We start from the raw sequence: 16,046 nt of genomic DNA, 5'->3' as shown, positions 1-16,046 counted from the left end.
CGGACAAGTCTCAGTGGCCCTTCAGCATACCATCTGTGCAGGGCATGGCGGTATCACGCTGTTCTTCACATGGTTTGCCTTGTCGAAAAGTCTTGGAAACAATGGCCAGTCAGTGCAATGGAGACGTTGCGCCTACATCTCACGGTCACATGAGCCCTGTGTGGGCTTGTTAAATTTGGTCCTTTGTACCCACACACTGGGGTCTGGGACACTCAAACTTTGATTTAAATTTAAAATAAAAAATCAGACATTTCAATGATCTCCTCATGCTTCAGCCAACTCCAGGCTGTGTCATTCAGGCAATATATGGTTTATTTATTCCGCTGCTAGGCCTGGGTCTGGGAAATTCAAATTTTATCATAGGTAGCACCCGCTATCCAAAATCTTCTTCAAAAATTTCAAAAATTGTTGTGTCCTCACACTGCCAACACCTCCACGCTTTGTCATTATGGTGTCCTCATGCTTCAGCCTCATCCAAGCTGTGTCATTCAGCCACTATATGGTCTCCTCATGCTGCCAACAACTCCAAGCTGTTCCATTCAGCCACTATATGGTCTCCTCATGCTGCCAACACCTCCACGCTGTGTCATTCAGCCACTATATGGTCTCCTCACACTGATGCCACCACCAGGCTCTGTCATTGTGCTGCTCTGCGGCAGTGATTCTAAAAGTGATGCCGGTAATCTGCATGTTATTCTTAATGACAGTATTATTTCACTACCCCAGTGCACTCCATATGCGTTTTAGAACATCAAAGTGTTCTATACCCCTATTGAGGCTGCCTGTAGGCTAGAAATAGCCTTTTTTTAATATTGATTTGCAGCAAAAAAATTGGATCGAAACAAACTTTTGGGGGAAAATTCTGCGAATCGGCCGAATCGTATTTTTGAAAAGCTCGCTCATCTCTAGTCATGATTGCTTTTGGTCACAACATATTACCTTTTTTGGGAGTGTCATGTTACCCTAACCTGACCCAAGACGTACTGGTTCGTCATGGGTCGGGAAGAGGTTAATAGATGTCACATGTAGAGGGATATACTGCAGAAAAATGCCATATACTTATATAAAAAAAAAAAAGGGCCAGAAATACTGCTACTACTCTCATACACAAACAACAGCTTATCCTGAAAAGTTATCTAAAACCACTGGGGTGCTTTAATTTCAAGAACATACAGTTCAACTTGACAGAAACATATTGTATTTCACTATTTGCTTCTTGCACCACTTGCACAGTTCTTTACTACATATTCTCTTAGCGGGCCAAAGCTGCAATAAGGCAAGTGAGGCGTTCATCCCAGGTGCAGCACTAGGGGGTGCAACATAAAGCGGTAGAGGCTGCAAGTCCAGGATCAGGCTGGCCTGCTGCTCTTTACTTCCGTCGCTTTAAAGTACTTATTGTTACTTTAAGGGACTGAGCAAAGAGCAGCTCAGAAGTAGTACGCACTGTACCCTGGGCTCTCCTCCAGAACATATCGTGAAGGTTTTGCCACGGCCAATGTACTACTGGGGAAGAGAATGCGGACAGGTGCCATTTTATCAAGTTAGTTCTCACCTCTTACAGTGCATGTAGGCAGCAGCAGATAAAATGAGAGAAGTGCTCCACGGCTGTCTGCTAGTCTTCCTCCTACTGCTGAGGAAGAATTACATATTTTTTATGGGACTGTATGTTGGAGGGGGGGGTGATTTTTTTTTACATAGGACTGCATTTTGGAGTGGCTAAGGGGAGAGGGGGTGATGTTTACATAGGACTGTATGTTGGAGGGGAGGAGAGAAGTGGGGTATTTTACATAGGACTGTATGTTGGAGGGGGTAATGTATTTTTATTATTTTTATATAGGACTGTATGCTAAAGGGCTGATGGCAATTTTTTGCTCTTGCCTCAGGCACAAAAAAGCGCTACCTACAGCTCTGTCTCTTAGACTTATCTTTTTCCAGGACCATCTCTCTCTGACTCTTACTGTCTCAACCAACATCCAGATTCCACTCTTCCTGAGAGTTCAGTCTGTTCCTGGCCTCTCACTCACTGCCCCCTGGTGTGTTTCATGGTGGCTGCCAAGGCCCAGACCTCACAATTAAGAGATCTTAAGAGATCTCTCTGTCTCTCATGGTGCCAAACATATTCCAATTCTTTCATCTCTACTTCCTTCTTTCCTTCCCTATCTTTTCCTTAGATACCTGTCTCTCTTCCTTTGCAATAGTTAGTTTGCCCTGGAGCCTGACAGGAGAACTGGGAAATGGAATATAATATATCTCTAGCTAATTGACAAACTGACATGTACTACATAATATTGTCAGATTATGCCTGTGAACTATGAGGCAATTGCAAGGCAAAGTTTTAGCAAGCATTTCATGGGTTAATATAGTATTCCAGATTCCAAATTTATATTTGAACAGCTGACGTACAGTCTAAATCCAAACCCTCCCCCCCTCCCACAGCTGAGCTCTCAGACTCTTGATTTATTAATGATTATGATTTTAAGGGCTGGGATGGAAATGTCAGCTTTCATGGCCTGATTTTTGAGAGAATGGTTCTGCTGAGCATTTATGTTGTTCCAATGTTGTTTTTTACTTTATAATTTTCTGTGTAATCTAGATTTTGTATCAATCAACAAATGGAAAAAAATGTGCATTGAAATTTACAATACTGTAATTCTAAACAATAATGATTATTTTTAAGGCAAATACTTTTAAATTCTAAGGTTAGTTCTATTGAAGAATAAAAAGCGTACTCAAACACCTGCAGTTTAAATATTCTAGAATCTGGCAAATCAAGGAAATGTCCCACTGATAATTTAAAATATTTAACCTGCTGGAATCCATACATACCAGTTTAAGCTCCATATTTTGTTATTAAATGCACTATGCATAAAAAGGATATTTTTTATGTAGTTTTTAATTCATCCCACTGTCATAATAAAATATTAAAAATATAAAATAGTTTTTCTACTAATAATAAATACCGTATTTATCGGCGTATAACACGCACTTTTTAGGCTAAAATTTTTAGCCTAAAGTCTATGTGCGTGTTATACGCCGATACACCCCCAGGAAAGGCAGGGGGGGAGAGGCCGTCGCTGCCCGCTTCTCTCCCCCTGCCTTTCCTGGAGTCTAGAGCGCTGCTGCCGGCCCTTCTCTCCCCCTGGCTATCGGCGCCGCTGCCCGTTCTGTCCCCCTGACTATCGGTGCCGGTGCCCCATTGCCGGCGCCGATAGCCAGGGGGAGAGAAGCGGCGCCGACAGCCAGGGGGAGAGAAGGGGCAGCGGCACCCATTGCCGGCGCCGCTTCCCCGTTGCCTCCCCCATGCCCGGTGGCATAATTACCTGGGTCGGGTCTGCGCTGCTGCAGGCCTCCGGCGTGCGTCCCCGGCGTCGTTGCTATGCGCTGCATGGCGCGGCGCATGACGTCATGCGCCGCGCCATGCATAGCAACGACGCAGGGAACGCACGACGGAGGCCTGCAGCAGCGCGGACCCGACCCAGGTAATTATGCCACCGGGGATGGGGGAGGCAACGGGGCAGCGGCGCCGCAATGGGTGCCACTGCCCCTTCTCTCCCCCTGGCTGTCGGCGCCGCTTCTCTCCCCCTGGCTATCGGCGCCGGCACCGATAGTCAGGGGGACAGAACGGGCAGCGGCGCCAATAACCAGGGGGAGAGAAGGGCCGGCAGCAGGGCTCTAGACCCCAGGAAAGGCAAGGGGAGAGAAGCGGGCAGCGACGGCCTCTCTCCCCCTGCCTTTCCTGGGGGTGTATCGGGGTATACACGTACACACACGCACCCTCATTTTACCATGGATATTTGGGTAAAAAACTTTTTTTACCCAAATATCCTTGGTAAAATGAGGGTGCGTGTTATAGGCCGGTGCGTGGTATACCCTGATAAATACGGTATCTCATTCACGCTTATTTGGGCTGTATTTGTCTGTCATTTTTAATACCAACATCAGGAGTGGATGCAAAATATAAATGTCTTCATTATATATTTTCTGTCTGTTAAGGATCCACTCTTGAGTTAAAAAAATTTATGAAAAAATACAGATCAAAAACACAAATGTGAATAAGGGCTAAGGGATTTTACCATTGAGTTTCTAGACATACAGTCATGGCTGTAAATGTTGGCACCCCTAAAATTTTTCAAGAAAATGAAGTATTTTTCACAGAAAAGGATTGCTCCTTTAAACTCACCTGTTTTGCTATACACATGTTTATTCCCTTTGTGTGTATTGGAACTTAACCAAAAAAGGGAGGAAAAAAAGCAAATTGGATGTAATGTCACACCAAACTCCAAAAATGGTCTGGACAAAATTATTGGCACCCCTTCAAAATTGTGGAAAAATGTGATGCTCCTTTAAACTCACCTGGGGCAAGTAACAGGTGTGGGCAATATAAAAGTCACACCTGAAAGAAGATAAAAAGTTCACATATTCTTTGCATTGTGTGTCTGTGTGTGTGCCATACTAAGCATGGACAACTGAAAGAGGAGAAGAGAACTGTCTGAGGTATTGAGAACCAAAATTGAGGAAACATATCAACAATCTCAAGGTTACAAGTCCATCTCCAGAGATCAAGATTTGCCTTTGTCCACAGTGCGCAACATTATCAAGAAGTTTGTAAACCATGGCACTGTAGCTAACCTCCCTGGTTGTGGATGGAAGAGATACATTGATGAAAGGTGTCAATGCAGGATAGTCCAGATGATGCATTAGCAGCCCCAAACAAGTTCCAAAGATATTCAAGCTGTCCTGCAGGCTCAGGGAGCATCAGTGTAAGTGCAAACTATCCATCGACATTTAAATGAAATGAAATGGGGGGCGTGGTCTGGCTGCCTTGCCGCATGGACGCCTGAGCTGAGCGCTCCGACTCCCGGGGTCTATACAGCGACTTTACCCAGCAACTAGCCGCTTGCTTTTGAGTCTGCCAGAGAGCTTACACCTCCAGGAATGATGGGGAAGAGGAGGAAGCCTGCAGGACGTGCCGCTCTGGCGAAATTCTACTTCAAAAGAGCCTCAACAGTGAGCGGCGGAAGGGGACTGGCAAGAGAGAAGCGGGCCTCCCCACCGCATGTGTCCTCCCGACCCGGCCTGAGAAGATCCTCGTCAGATCCTGCTATACCGCCAAGTGACTACGTAAGTGCCAGATCTCCCATTCCCCGCAGCCTGCACTCCTCACCTGGTCTTAGGGCCTTGTCCTTGTCAGTGACTGCCAGCAATCCTACCTATGCTCCGGCGAGGAGGAGCTCAAACCCCTCCTCTCCTTCATGCAGTCCTCTGCAACAGCACCAGAGTCTCACAACGGCACAGGGAGACAAGTACTCCAACATACAGACCCCCTTGAGGGATACCCTGGGCTCAGGGGAAGATGCTTTATTGGCCTTACCAGTAGCTAATGTGACATTGACTGACACTACTATGAAAGAGATGATGATACTACAAGGAACATCACTCCTGGCAGATTTTCAGTCTCTACTCAACCCTATCTGTGCTGATGTAGCAGAGATGGGAAGCAGAATCGATCACCTAGAATGCAAGTTTGGGGACTTTGCTAGCTCCCACAATGAGCTCATAGATGCCCACATCTCCTTGGAAGAGGAGCTTTCAGGGATGAAGGCTAAAATCGCAGATCTGGAAGACAGGGGGAGGAGGAACAACGTGAAGTTGCGGGGTGTCCCGGAGTCTGTCCCTTCTGGTGACATACCTCAATATGTTCGTGCTCTCCTCCAAGCCGCACTACCTGACCTCCTGCCAGCCAACCTGGAGATTGATAGGGCCCACAGGGTCCCTAGACCCAAACACCTCGCTGAAACCACACATAGAGATGTGTGAGCCCGTATACATTTTTTCAGGGTTAAGGAAGAGCTTATGACCTTTTCCCGGAAGAACGGTGACCTGCCAGCCCCATTTCACAAGATCCAAGTGTATGCAGACTTGTCGGCTACCACTTTACAACTCAGACGGGCCTTCAACCCCATTACTTCCGCACTCCAGGCTGCCAATGAACCTTACCGATGGGGGTTCCCAGTGCGCTTATTGGTGTATCATAAGGAAGACCTCCACGTAATCAAGACCGTCGAAGATGGGAAGCTTCTTCTGAAAAGCTGGAACATCTCCATCCCTGATCACCAGGGCTCGGCCCTGGCGAAAATATCAGGAGACTGGCCTACTGCTTGATTTTGGCTAGTTGACTTTTGAGACATACCTGTCCGGGAGTACCTTGTTGGTGCTTTGCTCCGGTGCCTGCGGCATTGGGCTGCAGACGAGACTTTGACCCCATGATGATTGATGGCGCTCCATCTTTCATTCTCCATTTAAGTATCCTTTACTTTGTTTTATTATTTTCACTGCTGATGTTATTTTAATATGTTTGTTTATTTTTACTGTCTGGTTTTGTACTGACCGTCCACTCATTCCATATTCTCACCTGGCCTGCGCTTCACTCGGAGGGACGCCCTCGCTTGGAGGTGTTCCTTCCCCTCACTGTTACTGTATGTATGTAACCCATGCTTTATTGTTCATCCTAATATACAATGGTATTGCAATTTATTAGTATCAATGCCAATGGTCTCAACAGCCCGATGAAGAGATCTCATTTGTGGAGACAGGCAATTGCCTTAAAGGGCGACATTGGATGTATTCAAGAAACTCACCTACTCTCTGATGATGCCTTTAGGTTATCTCACAGGTTATACCCGCAGAACTTCCACTCTCATTCACACAATAAAACAAAAGGTGTAGCAATTGCTATCAGGGATACTGTTGCCTACTCACTGATACAACAAATATCATACCCTAAGGGACGGTTTGTAATTTTAGTATGTACCATGAATGTTACGCCTAGCGCTCCGGGTCCCCGCTCCTCCCCGGAGCGCTCACGGCGTCTTTCTCCCTGCAGCGCCCCGGTCAGTCCCGCTGACCGGGAGCGCTGCACTGTCTTGGCCGTTGGGGATGCGATTCGCACAGCGGGACGCGCCCGCTCGCGAATCGCATCCCAGGTCACTTACCCGTCCCGGTCCCCTGCTGTCATGTGCTGGCGCGCGCGGCTCCGCTCTCTAGGGCGCGCGCGCGCCAGCTCTCTGAGACTTAAAGGGCCAGTGCACCAATGATTGGTGCCTGGCCCAATTAGCTTAATTGGTTCCCACCTGTTCCCTGGCTATATCTAGTCTCCTCCCTTGCACTCCCTTGCCGGATCTTGTTGCCTTGTGCCAGTGAAAGCGTTTAGTGTGTCCAAAGCCTGTGTACCTGAACTTCTGCTACCCATCCTGACTACGAACCTTGCCGCCTGCCCCCGACCTTCTGCTACGTCTGACCTTGCCTCTGCCTAGTCCTTCTGTCCCACGCCTTCTCAGCAGTCAGCGAGGTAGAGCCGTTGCTAGTGGATACGACCTGGTTGCTACTGCCGCAGCAAGACCATCCCGCTTTGCGGCGGGCTCTGGTGAAAACCAGTAGCCTCTTAGAACCGGTCCACTAGCACGGTCCCCGCCAATCCCTCGCTGACACAGAGGATCCACTACCTGCCAGCCGGAATCGTGACAGTAGATCCGGCCATGGATCCCGCTGAGGTGCCGCTGCCAAGTCTCGCTGACCTTACCACGGTGGTCGCTCAGCAATCGCAGCAGATTGCCCAACAAGGACAGCAGCTGTCGCAGTTGACCGCCACGTTACAGCAACTTCTGCCTCTGCTACAGCAGCAACCATCTCCTCCGCCAGCTCCTGCACCTCCTCCGCAGCGAGTGGCCACTCCTAGCCTCCGCTTGTCCCTGCCGGACAAATTTGATGGGGACTCCAGACTCTGCCGTGGATTTTTGTCTCAGTGTTCCCTGCATATGGAGATGATGTCGGACTTGTTTCCTTCAGAACGGTCTAAGGTGGCGTTCGTAGTAAGCCTTCTCTCAGGAAAGGCCTTGTCTTGGGCCACACCGCTCTGGGACCGCAATGATCCTGCCACAGCCACAGTCCAGGCCTTCTTCACTGAACTCCGGAGTGTCTTCGAGGAGCCAGCCCGAGCTTCTTCTGCCGAGACTGCCCTGTTGAACCTGGTCCAGGGTAATTCTTCCGTTGGCGAGTATGCCGTACAATTCCGTACTCTTGCTTCAGAATTATCCTGGAATAACGAGGCTCTCTGCGCGACCTTTAAAAAAGGCCTATCCAGTCGCATCAAGGATGTGCTGGCCGCACGAGAGATTCCTGCCAATCTGCAAGAACTCATCCATCTAGCTACCCGCATTGACATGCGTTTTTCTGAGCGACACCAAGAGCTCCGCCAGGAAAAAGACTTAGATTTCTGGGCACCTCTCCCACAGTATCCGTTGCAATCTACGCCTGGGCCTCCCGCCGAGGAGGCCATGCAAGTGGATAAGTCTCGCCTGACCCAGGAAGAGAGGAATCGCCGTAGGGAAGAAAATCTCTGTCTTTACTGTGCCAGTACCGAGCATTTCTTGGTGGATTGCCCTATCCGTCCTCCACGCCTGGGAAACGCACGCACGCACCCAGCTCACGTGGGTGTGGCGTCTCTTGGTTCCAAGTCTGCTCATCCACGTCTCACGGTACCCGTGCGGATTTCTTCTTCAGCCAACTCCTCCCTCTCAGCCGTGGCCTGCTTGGACTCCGGTGCCTCTGGAAATTTTATTTTGGAGTCGGTTGTTAATAAATTCAGCATCCCGGTGACCCGTCTCGTCAAGCCGCTCTACATTTCCGCGGTCAACGGAGCCAGATTGGACTGCACCGTGCGTTACCGCACAGAGCCCCTCCTCATGTCTATTGGACCCCACCTTGAGAGGATTGAGTTCTTCATTCTCCCCAACTGTACCTCTGAGGTCCTCCTCGGTCTGCCTTGGCTCCGGCTTCATTCCCCCACCATTGATTGGACCACCGGGGAGATCAGGAATTGGGACTCTGCCTGCCACAGGAAGTGCCTCTCCCCCCCTCCCAGTCCCGTCAGGCAAGCCTCTGTGCCTCCCCATGGTCCCCGTTCTGGTGTCACACTGCTCCGTGCCAGGCCTCGCCCTCTGCCCTCCCTCCCCATTCCCACTCCTGCTGTACTGCCTGCCGTTGAGGAAACCCTCCATTCTTTCCAGGTGTCCTCATCCCAGGGGAGGCAGTTACCGGACAAAGAGAAGGGGAGACCTAAGGGGGGGGGGTACTGTTACGCCTAGCGCTCCGGGTCCCCGCTCCTCCCCGGAGCGCTCACGGCGTCTTTCTCCCTGCAGCGCCCCGGTCAGTCCCGCTGACCGGGAGCGCTGCACTGTCTTGGCCGTTGGGGATGCGATTCGCACAGCGGGACGCGCCCGCTCGCGAATCGCATCCCAGGTCACTTACCCGTCCCGGTCCCCTGCTGTCATGTGCTGGCGCGCGCGGCTCCGCTCTCTAGGGCGCGCGCGCGCCAGCTCTCTGAGACTTAAAGGGCCAGTGCACCAATGATTGGTGCCTGGCCCAATTAGCTTAATTGGTTCCCACCTGTTCCCTGGCTATATCTAGTCTCCTCCCTTGCACTCCCTTGCCGGATCTTGTTGCCTTGTGCCAGTGAAAGCGTTTAGTGTGTCCAAAGCCTGTGTACCTGAACTTCTGCTACCCATCCTGACTACGAACCTTGCCGCCTGCCCCCGACCTTCTGCTACGTCTGACCTTGCCTCTGCCTAGTCCTTCTGTCCCACGCCTTCTCAGCAGTCAGCGAGGTAGAGCCGTTGCTAGTGGATACGACCTGGTTGCTACTGCCGCAGCAAGACCATCCCGCTTTGCGGCGGGCTCTGGTGAAAACCAGTAGCCTCTTAGAACCGGTCCACTAGCACGGTCCCCGCCAATCCCTCGCTGACACAGAGGATCCACTACCTGCCAGCCGGAATCGTGACAATGAATAATGTTGAATACACATTGGTTGCCCTGTACGCCCCTAACACCTCTCAGTTATGCTTCTTGAAAGCCATTATGCGCACCCTACACCCGGTCCGGAAAGGTAAACTCATTATTTGTGGCGATTTCAATATCACGGTAGACCCATCAGTAGACTTCACGTCCACACAAACTAGGCGTCTCTTGCCACTGGGTGATCTGCTTTGGAGGGAAGACCTTTACGATGTACGGCGATCTCACCATGCCTCGGCCGGTGAATACACCTTCCACTCCGGAGTACATAATACGTACTATAGGATAGACCTGTTTATAGTAGACAGATCTGTACTACCTTTATTGCTGGCTTCCTCCATTGAGATCATTCAGTGGTAGGATCATGCTGCCATTACCCTGACTCTAGAAGAGCGCCTTAACTCCCCCCTAGGTACTTGTGGCACAGCAACCCATTTCTCCTCTCTTACCCCACCTCCTGCTCCCATATTGAAAAGGGTCTGTTGTAATACTTCACCCTAAATGACTCGTCCACAGTATCTGCGAGCATTCTTTGGAATGCCCATAAAGCATGCATTCGAGGTTCGTTTATCAAACAGGCAGCTATCTTAAAAAGACAGAGAACTGCACAAATAGATGCGACTCTAACGGAATTGAAACAAACAGAAAGACGCAATATGGATAACTCTTCCCTTACGCTGGCAGCTAAGCTGACATCTCTCAGACAAAACCTAAAGGCACTCCTCCTAGTTTCCTATGAGAAGGCTTACCGTAAAACCAAAGCCTCCTACTACTCCATGGTAACAAAGCGGGTAAGCTCTTACCCGCACGATTGAAGGCGCGACACACAAAGTCTAAAATCCCCTACCTCATTAACCCACTCACTAACATAAAAAGCTATACTCTATCAGACATAGCAATGGGTTTTAGAGACTATTATGCAGACCTATACAGTGACCCCCCGACTTATGATGGCCCCGACATATGATCATTTCAACATATGATGGCCTCTCAGAGCCCATCGTATGTTGAAGGCAGCATCGACATATGATGCTGCTGTGTGTCGGGGCCATCCTACAAACAGCTATCTGACAGCGCTGACAACTTCAGCAACTGACAGATAGTTGTTTAATGTGCCCCGTGTGCCCCGTTCTGCCTCCTGTTACTCACATGCTGTCCTGCTAACTCATACAGGCTTCCACTGTGAGCTCTGTGTAAGCCCCCCCCCCCCCAGTGCAGCCATAGCCAATAGCCTGCAGCATCTTGCTGCAGGCATCCAATGAGCTGCTGGCTGCCCTCCCCTTTCTTTACTATAGAGCTGTAGTCGGCAGGATGGTAATGGAGGACATTCTGTCCCCCCTGAAGGTATTTAAAGAACTGTACAGTACTGTATGCGATGTCACACATCACATACAATACATATACACACTATACACCCAATACATCAATGTTTCCATATCAGTGTGCCTCCTGCTGTTGCAAAACTATAACTCCCAGCATGCCCAGACAGTCAATGGCTGTACATGCATGCTGGAAGTTGTAGTTATGCAACAGCTGGAGGCACCCTGGTTTGTTAAACACTCCCCATACACTCCACATACAATGGTCATCCCAGAACCAATAAGCAGTTTCCCATAGAGATATGTATTCAACATACAATAGTTCCGAGGCCCCAGAACCAATTACCATTTTTACATAGATATATGTACTCGACATTTGATGGTTTCAACATATGATGTTTCTCCTGGAACCAATTAATATCATATGTTGAGGGACCACTGTATAACCTACAAAATTCCATTCTTGCCCCTCCAAATCTTCACGCCATGATAGACCAGTTCCTCACCTCCATCCACCTCCCCTCTTTAACTGCCCAACAACTTGAAACACTTAATACTCCTATAACAACCCATGAAATTGACCAGATTATTACACAACTTCCTAAATATAAAGCCCCCGGTCCAGATGGCTTTGCAACATACTGGCCCCACAGCTATGTCTATTCTTCCAACACGTTCTGGACACTGGCACTTTCCCCAAGGAAAACCTGCAGGCATTAATAGTGACTATACCTAAACCTGGAAAATCCCCAGACAGCCCACTAAACTTCCGCCCCATCTCTCGTTAAAATTGTCGCTAAAATCATCGCTAACCACTTGGCCCCTCTTCTTCCTTCTTTAGCAGCAGCAGACCAGGCAGGTTTTGTCCTAAGCAGACAGGCCTACTACAATACCAGAAGAGTGTTGGGCGTACTTCCTTATGCCTCGACATGCAAGACCCCAGCGCTGGCCCTTGCCCTTGACGCCGAGAAGGTGTTCGACCGCCTCCGGTGGCTGTTCGCCTTCTTGGTGCTACATAAGTTGGGGATCTGCGGCCCTATTCTAACTGCCATATCAGCACTATACCATAAGCCCTCAGCTAAAGTTTACGTCAATGGAGCCCTTTCCCCTGAATTTCCTCTCACGAACGGAACACGCCAAGGGTGCCCTTTGTCTCCCTTAATATTTATTTTAGCTATGGCACCCTTGGCTCAAGCTATAAGAGAAGATGCTCAAATTTCTGGTACATTGATTGGGGGGGACGTCCCATAAGATATCCCTCTACGCCGATGATGTGCTCCTCACTCTCTCCGACCCCGAACATTCACTGGCAGCTGTCATGTCCTCAATAGATAAATTTGGGGTAATTTCATACTACCACTTAAACTCTACCAAGACTCAAGCCCTAGCCATAAAGATCCCTGCCCCTACCTTGACTAATCTGCAAGTAAAGTATACTTTCGATTGGCAACCCCAGGGAATAAAATATTTAGGTATTACTCTTGCTCGATCCCCCCCCCCCCCAGACCTCTATAATCTAAATTACTTACCACTTCTTACCAATATCCGAACAGAAATGGGCAGACTCACTAAACGAGGTATCCTGGACTGGTCGTATTGCGACTTTCAAGATGCTGCTCCTGCCTAAATTTTTGTACCTGTTCAGAACGCTAACGATCCACTTACCAAACGATTTTTTTACTAAAGCTCATTCCCTCCTATCGAAATTCATATGGGCCCAGGGAAGACCTTGGATAGCCCGATCAATTCTTCTCAAAGATAGGGGTCTAGCCCTTACAGACTTGAAATATTATTACCTCTCCACGCTAATATCTTCCCTGTCCGAATGGTTCCTCCTCGAGGGTTCCATTCCTTGTATTCAAATTGAACAGTTTATGACTTGCCCCTTCACCCTGCCTGGTCTGCTGCTCACCCCATTCTTGCAAATTCCTATACCAACCACATTAGGTCCTATAGTCACGGCTTCGTTGAAGGCCTGGAAGGAATTCCACACTTTGGCGAACTCTACCATTTCCTGAAACAAGCACTACCCTTTTCTTTCTTACAAGCTTTACTCCCCAATACAGATCTTAGTGCCTGGACCTTAAGAGGGGTTTCCATGGTGGGCAACTTGATGACAGATATCATTTTTCTGTCATTCTCCCAACTGAGTGAACTTTACAGACTCCCTCAATCAAAGGTTTTTTAAATATCTTCAACTAAGACATTTGGTCACCTCCCTAACAGGAACATCTCTATGTATGGACCCGATAGCTTTCCTTCATGTATCAAAAGGGAAGAAGGGGCTGAAACCTCTGTATAACATATTGCTACATAACACTAGTTGGGAGGTGGATTTGAACATAACCTTCACGGAGGAGGAATGGTTATCTGCCTACAAAATGTCCCTGCGTTATCTAAATTGCACTACACATATTGAGGCTATTGCTAAAACGGCCCTGCGTTGGTATTTTACCCCGGACCGATTAGCACGTATTTACCCCACTACCTCTGGAGCGTGTTGGAGAGGACGCAGTAGTAGGGGCTCTCTTTTATATTATTTATATATTATGGTCCTGTCCTCTGCTGGTAGGGTACTGGAGAGAGTGTAAAGCTTTATTTCAAGAAATTATACCTGATTATGATGACTGGTCTCCACAACAAGTACTACTTCTCTTGGGTGTAGAGCGCTTTCCCCATATATATATAGAGGACCCTTGTGTATTATGTGTGCCACAGTAAAAACAGTACTAACCAGAGAATGGAAGACTGCCAAAATACTGACAATACAAAATGTTATAGCAGCCCTCAACCTCACGTGTTCCTACGAAAAAAAATCATCTCTTTGGTTAATTCTTCTTTACATAAGTTTGAACTTAAGTGGCAACCATGGTTACATTTCCCACACGCCCGTCTACCTTAAACTGTAGGCCCCCCCTACCCCTACCGGGAGGATCCGCTCACTATGGACTTTCCTATGACATACCTACACCTTCCCACCGACGACCTCCACCATTTCCCTTCCATACTACACTCTTCTACTGACCTGTCTTTGTCCCCGGGGTATTGCTAACAATCAGTGTTTTCTGATAATACTGTTGGCATCAGCTCACACTTTGTCAATGCATGGTGCTTTTACAAACCTACACAGGCTATGGACTTTATCGAGTATACTAATTGTAATCTACTGACGGAATGTATGACCTGAATGTATGTTCTTTAGTGGGTTTCCCGGGTATGCCCGGACTTCTTTGTATCGTAAAAATTCTTTCCTTCATTTACTGGGTATGCCCGGTCTTGTTTGTTTGTTTATACCATGAAAATTCAATAAAAAATTATTCTTTAATAACAAAAAAAAAATGAAATGAAATGCTATGACAGGAGACCCAGGAGGACCCCATTGCTGACACAGAGACATAAAAAAGTAAGACTACATTTTGCCAAAATGAACTTGAGTAAGCCAAAATCCTTCTGGAAAACGTCTTTTGGACAGCTGAGACCAACATAAAGCTTTTTGGTAAAGCACATCATTCTACTGTTTACCGGAAATGGAATGAGGCCTACAAAGAAAAGAACACAGTACCTACAGTGAAATATAGTGAAGGTTCAATGATGTTTTGGGGTTGTTTTGCTGCCTCTGGCATTGGGCATCTTGAATGTGTGCAAGGCATCATGAAATCGGAGGATTACCAATGGTTTTTGGGTCGCACTGTACAGCCCAGTGTCAGAAAACTGGTTTTGCGTCCGAGATCTTCGGTCTTCCAGCAGGACACTGACCCCAAACATACATCAAAAAGCACCCAGAAATGGATGGCAACAAAGTGCTGGAGAGTTCTGAAGTGGCCAGCAATGAGTCCAGATCGAAATCCCATTGAACACCTGTGGAGAGATCTTAAAATTGTTGTTGGGAAAAGGCACCCTTACAATAAGAGAGACCTGGAGCAGTTTGCAAAGGAAGAGTGGTCCAACATTTTGGCTGGGAGGTGTAAAAAGCTTATTGATGGTTATGGGAAGCAACTGATTTCAGTAATTTTTTTTTACAAAGGGTGTGCAACCAAATATTAAGTTAAAGGGGTACTCCAGTGGAAAACGCTTTTTTTTTTTTTTTTTTTTTATGAACTGGTGCCAGAAAGTTAAACAGATTAGTAAATTACTTCTATTAAAAAATCTTAATCCTTTTAGTACTTTTCAGCAGCTGTATGCTACAGAGGAAATTCTTAACTTTTTGAATTTCTTTTTTGTGTTGTCAACAGTGCTCTCTGCTGACACCTCTGCCCATGTCAGGAACTGTCCAGAGCAGCATAGGTTTGCTATGGGGAATTTCTCCTGCTCTAGACAGTTCCTGATACAGGCATCAGGTGTCAGCAGAGAGCACTGTGGACAACACAAAAACATTTTTTTTAAAATAAAGATTTTCCTCTGTAGCAAACAGCTGCTAAAAAGTACTGAAAGGATTAAGATTTTTTAATAGTAGTAATTTATAAATCTGTTTAACTTTCTGGCACCAGTTCATTAAAAAAAAAAAGTCACTGGAGCACAGTTTTAACAATTTAGCAAATATACTGAAAATTTATTTTGTATGTACATTTTTCTATATTTTCCCTATAATTTTACAAGAACATTTTCAATACTCTATATTACATTTTCTGTAGGCACTCTAGGAATATACTTCATGCCAATATGGTGTAATTGAACTAAACCAGTTTATTTTATATGTAGCACATCCAAAAGTTTCTTTCAGATTATATCATACAAGCACATTTTAGGGTTTATATTACGGCCAAAAGACCCAAATCCCTTGTGGTTCAAGGGGTTCTATAGTGACAAAGATTGAATTTGTTGAACTATGGAAGTTCTGAACTCAGGCTGAGATCTAGGCCTAAGAGCATGCTCACATGT

This window comes from Hyla sarda, chromosome 8, assembly GCF_029499605.1.
Source record: "Hyla sarda isolate aHylSar1 chromosome 8, aHylSar1.hap1, whole genome shotgun sequence".
Classification (NCBI taxonomy): domain Eukaryota; kingdom Metazoa; phylum Chordata; class Amphibia; order Anura; family Hylidae; genus Hyla; species Hyla sarda.
The sequence above is the reverse complement of the archived record's forward strand: the minus strand, read 5'-3'. Positions refer to the sequence as shown.